The sequence below is a fragment of the Macrosteles quadrilineatus genome, unplaced genomic scaffold (genome assembly GCF_028750875.1).
Source record: "Macrosteles quadrilineatus isolate MER2022 unplaced genomic scaffold, UCM_ALF_1.0 Scaffold_9__3_contigs__length_116548681, whole genome shotgun sequence".
Classification (NCBI taxonomy): Eukaryota; Metazoa; Arthropoda; class Insecta; order Hemiptera; family Cicadellidae; genus Macrosteles; species Macrosteles quadrilineatus.
In genome coordinates this window covers 104,859,919-104,866,200 of record NW_026542602.1, presented here as the reverse complement: position 1 = coordinate 104,866,200, position 6,282 = coordinate 104,859,919, and positions in this window count along the sequence as shown.

Genomic DNA, 6,282 nt, shown 5'->3' with positions numbered 1-6,282 from the left:
TGTGAATAGAGCAAGTGTTTTAGCGAATTTCCCTAAAACAAAATAGCAGTACTATTATTATGAGTACTATTGTTAATGAGTACTATGAGTAGTATTGTTATGAGCAGTACTATTACAATACAATGATGACCGTAGGTCTCATGGTAAGACTTGAGCCCGGGACCGATTTACTACTCCATTTTGATGTCCCCATCAGAGGCCAAAAACACTATTCGTTCAAATTGTTATATATTACATTAGACATTTAGACATATTTTATTTGCACATAACATTCTTTACATGTGTTGGTACATACAGAATAGTATTGGTGCATTGTCAGAGTTAAATTATCAGAATATAAAAAATAAAATAGTAATCAAGAAGATAATGTAAATTAACAAAATTGAATGACAAAACTATTCTAGACTAAATGGGTATTATGAAAATCTGCAATTAAATAAAAGGCTCTGTCAATTTTAGTTCACCTATTTTATCATTAAGATTATTTTCACTTAACAATTTATAGTCTGCAGGCAGCACATTGTAGGCCTACAGCCTCGGCCCAGCATATAGCGGACTTTTTCCATAAAGGGTTAAACCACTTAAACGGACGGTGCCTTAGAAATCTAAAAATGTTTTCATTTCGAGTATTATATCTATGGTTGTTTTGAATTGATTCTGGGAGGTTGTTTTTAGCTGAATGCATGTACAGTAGTTTATTGATTCTAAAATGTACAGTCCTGTTAGGGTGTGGATTTTTAAATTTTGAAAAAGGTGTTTGCATGAACTAGGTGGATGAGAGTTGGTCATAATACGGATAATGCGTTTTTGTAGCCTGAATATTGATTTGACTCCGGTAGCCTGACCCCATAACATTATACCATACCTCAATACTGATTCTACATAAGCAAACCATTTTCAGAGTTTCCTTATAGGAACACAGTCCCTTAAATGCAGAAATACAATTGACATTACTTTTTAATTGATTCAGATGTACATCCCATATAAGTGATTCATCTAAAGTATGTAAACACCTAGAAATTTATGAGACACCAAATTTAAGGGATTCAATTTTGTTACCATTGTTTCTGACAGAAAATTGTATTGTTTGCGTTTTTTCAAGATTAAGTTTTAATCCATTGTTCAAGAACCAACCCTCCATGTCATAGCCTATGTGTTATGTATAAATAAACATAAATATCTATACAGGGTGATCAACTCAAGAAGGCCACCATTGGGATATCGGAACGGTAAGAATTAGAGAAAACTTCAAATGGGGAACATTCCTTTATTTTTTGTGGCAGTAAAAAATATGATTTCAGTTTTTAGAAATTCAGCCGCCATTTTCCACAATGGCGGCCACTTTTGAAATTTCTTAAGGAACACCCTATATGTTATCATGTTTTCGGATCATACATACAATTTAAAAACTTGTATACTCTTGACATTTTTTCGATAAACCCACTCGTTTAGGAGTTACAGCCTATGGAAAAATGACTTCCGGTGTACATTTTACATATGTAGCTCCTAAACGAGTAAGTGTAGAGCAAAATTGCGGAGAGAATAAGTCTTTAGAATTCCATCTACATTCCAATAAGACCATAAAATACACAGTTTTCCACTTTTCAAGTTTGCCGCCATTTTGGAAAATGGCCACAATTTTTTTAATAATAGAATTAATATTTTTAACGAATTTTATGGTCTTTTTGGAATGTGGATGCAATTTTAAGACTTGTTTGAATTATTTACTCTTCGCATTTTCGATATAAACCTACTTGTTTATGAGCTACATGATAAATATTTACCTAAATTAGAACAAACTCATAACTCCGCGACAGATACCGTTCATTTAACTAAAAAAATTTACTCTCAGCTTACCCATGATAAAGGTTTTTGACAAGCTTATGGGAGAAAGTATGTGTCAGAATGCTGATAACGTTTATTTTACTATGTTTAAAAGCATGAACCCCATGATTTTGGTGTGAATAAAGAGTTGTGATAGAAAAACTACCTCTAACACCACTTCACATTTCATTCAATTGTAAAAAAACATTTGATAACCAACCAATTTCCATATTCGTTTTATAGAAAATAGATCTTGCCAATGCAAAAGAATGGAATGTATATATCCTACTAATATTATAAATGAGAAAGTTTGGATGTTTGTGACAAGTGAACGCGAAAAATACTGGTCGGGTTGGGCTGAAATTTGGCATGATGATAGCTCACATTCCCGATTAACAAATAGGCATATTCTTATTTCAAAAATCCTTTCGGGCTCCGCCCCAGTGGCTCTGGAGTTTCCCATGTTAACCTTATGAGAAATGGAATTATTGAATCTTAACAGCTGTTTCAATAAAACAAGTTGGTTCTGTTCTATGATGTTCAATAACATTGAAGTTACAAGGATTACCAACAGGGTGCAGCACTATTATTTCTTTGACATTTATGACAACAGCTAATTTGCAACCAAAAGGTGAGTGAGCGTAGCGAACGAACTTCAACTTGGAGGCGAGTGAGCGTAGCGAACAAACTTCAACCAGGACTTGTTTGAGCCATGCAAACGAGATAATCTTGAAAATTAAGAAATTAAACGGGGCAAAGCCCGCGGGTTACAGCTAGTAGTACTTTATAAAAGGCAAAGCCCTCACCGACTCACTCACTCATCACTAATAATTCTCCCACCTCCCATTTACCTAGGAGGCTGAAATTCGGTACACCGATTCTTTGGGCATTAAAATAGAAAAACAAGTAGTTTTTATTCTGATCCTCTCCAGTGGCTCTGGAGTTTCCCATGTTAACCTTATGAGTACTTATGCAATTAAAGAATCTTCAGCTGGTTCAACAAAAACAAGTTGATTATGTGATGTTCAATACATTAAAGAGTTAATAGGTTCACCAACATGGTGCATCACTATTATTTTTTTACATTTATGACAACAGCTTGCAACCAAAAGGTGAGTGAGCGTAGCGAACGAACTTCAACCTGGAGGCGAGTTAGCGTAGCGAACGAGCTAACCTGAAGGCAAGTGAGCGCAGCGATTGAGCTCCAACCTAAAGGTGGAGTAGAGTAAGCGAGAAAGCGTAGCAAATGAACTAGCCATGCGAACGAGCTCATCTTGAAAATTAAAGAGCATTGACATAAACCACATTAGGACAGGACGACGACTTGACCAATTGAGCAGATTTTTTCATGAATAGAGCCAATACAACCACAGGCTTAGTGGAGATAGTCATTTTTAATTTAATACTCTCCTAGGGCCCAAATACTTCCTGACAGCTAATTAGGTCCAATGTTGTTCTTTGGAGTAACCATGAAAAGCCACTCGAAATACCACCCAACCCGGTACGGCAATCAATAGTTTTATTAATACTTATGAAGTTAAACGGGACAAAGCCCGCGGGTACAGCTAGTTTGGTGATAAAACATGAAAAATTGATTACTTCATAGTAGCAAATAACAATTAACAGTACAAAGGGAAAACATCAGTTGTTACTATTGAGCAAAGAATACACTGAAGATTAATCTATATAGAGGGAAATATAGTAGTTCACCTAGGATATGAATTATTTTTACCATCGACTGTAAAATACATTAATGTGTTGTGGATTGCCAGGTTAAATTCCTCATCATAACTAATTGAAATTCCACTGAAATTTAAATAATTAAGTCAAAATGTTTTGTAAATAATACTGGAGTTTCCTTTATTTTAATTTAAAAATCGAAATCAACTATACCAAACCATGTCTCTGTCCCCCGGTACTTAGATATATAAACTGCATGCAAGCCTGAGGCGTTTCCACTATAGTGCCATTGCCATTGACTGTATTAATAGTCAATGATAGTGCCTAGTTTTCCCCTTCTGTGTAGGAACTGATGAGAACCTCTTTAGAGAAGGAGTGGGTGCGTGACGTCACTCTGCTCTAGAGGGAACACCATTACGGTAACGAGACGATATGATTCCATCGGGGTTCGTGGCGTAGTTAATAGACTTGTGATCTGGAGGTCCCCAGTTCGAATCCCGCCGGCGACACTAACTTTTTGTATAAGCTTTTGCTTAGAATGCGAATAATTTCTTAAAAGTACATCTTTTGTTAGAATTTGAGGCATTTATAATTTTATTTATGAACAGAACTATTTTTTTTAAATTAGTAAATTTTTATTCGATTTTTATCTTATATCTTTTTTATATTACCAGCAAGTTTGGTTGGTTAGGTTAGGTTATGACAGTTTAATTTTATAATTAAAAATTTAAAAATTAATTTTACGATTAAAAAGTAATTTTCTAACTAAAATATTATGAAATAAATTGAAATATTTTCTTAAATTGACATGAGGGGCTCTCCCACAATCCCCCACTCCTTCGCAGAAAGGTTCTCATCAGTTTCTGGAAGGGGAAAATGACATACTTGGGAATAACGAATAGAAATTTTATCGAATAGCACTATTCATTAGTTTTTTTGGCTAACTTCTATTTTATTCGTTTGTTTTTAAATTAACTAACTAATAACTTCTATCAGTTAGAATTTTCAACTAACTTTCCCAATTATGCGGAAGCATCTAAAATACTGGTTATTTATTTCACGTGATCAGTGAGAGTTGCGTGCGGCCGTGAGAGGTCAGTGCAGTTGTAGACAAACAATGCGGGGGATGGGGAAAGAGAAAGTCAAAGTCCAGTTGCTTTGGAATGCAGTGGGCCTGTGGAAGGGTAGTGACGGCCATTATCAACACCCCAAGCACTGATGGGTGGGGAGGGGAAATGTTTGTTTGGTGATTGATATATCATCTCAAGTGTCAAAACATTGTCTTTAGTTGATGTTCATTATCTGACAAGTTTTATGTCATTTGTTTATGTTGTAGTAATGTAAAATGTGACAATGTTTGATTAAAACACAAGTACCAGGGGACCGATCTTGCTCGAGGTGTTTGATTTGTTCAAGAGGTAAAAAATAGAGCTTATTATAAGCCTACAAATATTTTCAGTCTTACTACGATTAATTAAGTAGTAAAGTCAATTCGTTTTTGTTAGACATCCACTTATCCTCAATTTAGTCTATAAAACTTTTTAATTTGGACGATCAATCTATAAAATGTCCACAATAAGCTTCAATCAATATAAAACTCATGATACATTACATCTATTATCTGACGACCGTTATTGCATTAAGTCACTGGGACCGTGGAACGTTGCAACTATAATTACGGGATGGTGTAATAACGCATCAATTCGTGAGGTGCATCGTCGAAAAATACAAATCTCTTTGGCCTTTCCTTTAGATTTTTAGTTCAATTTCAGTGTATGTTTTGCAGTAAAACATGTTTTTGAACAGTCGTGGGGGTAGTAAGACATCATACAATGCAAATGTATTATACAAGCAATTTTCAATGGCATTGAAATTGGAGGAAATCGTAGGAGCCATTTTTTAAATCATATCTTGCGCAATCTTTACTCATATTAGTAACCAAGATGTGACATTAAAAAAATACTTTAAAACAACTGCCCAACGAACAACTAATTTCTACTAAAACTAACTTTATTTTCTATCAGTTAGTTTTTCAACTAACTAATAATTTATATCAGTTACTTTTTAAACTAACTAACTTATAACTTCTATCAGTTACTTTTTACGGGACTAACTTATAACTTCTAACTAGTTAGAATTTTTGACTAACTTTCCCAACTATGGAAAATGAGACGCTAGTGCAGATCCGAAACGGCACACGGAAGATTTCTGAGGTGCCGTTTGACGTCACTAACTGCTGATGTCACTTTGAGGGAACACCAATACCGCAACGATACGGTATGAGCCATCGGCCTCGGTGGTGTAGTAGATAGCGTGTCGGGCTGATAATCCTATTGTACCGGGGTTCGAATCCCGCTGGTAGCTTTGACTTTTTGACTACAATTTTTTCATATCAGCAAGTTTGGTTAGTTTGGTTAGGTTATGACAGTTAAATTTTATGATTAAAAAATATAAAATTCAATTTTAGGCATTTATAATTTCATTTTATGAACAAAACTATTTTTTAGATTAGTAAACCTTTATTCGATTTTTCCATTATCGGCACGTTTGGTTAGTTTGGTTAGGTTATGACAGTTTAATTGAATAATATAAAAATTATAAAATTGTCTGTTTCTTCGATTCTTCAGACGCAGCAGTTAGTGACGTCAAACGGTACCTGAGAAATCTTCCGTGTGCCCCACCGAGTGCAGATCCACCATTCTGATTCCACTCATTCCAGTCTTCCAGTCCAGTCCCAGTCCAGTGCCAGTAGTACTAAGTACTGTACTACTTCAGTCT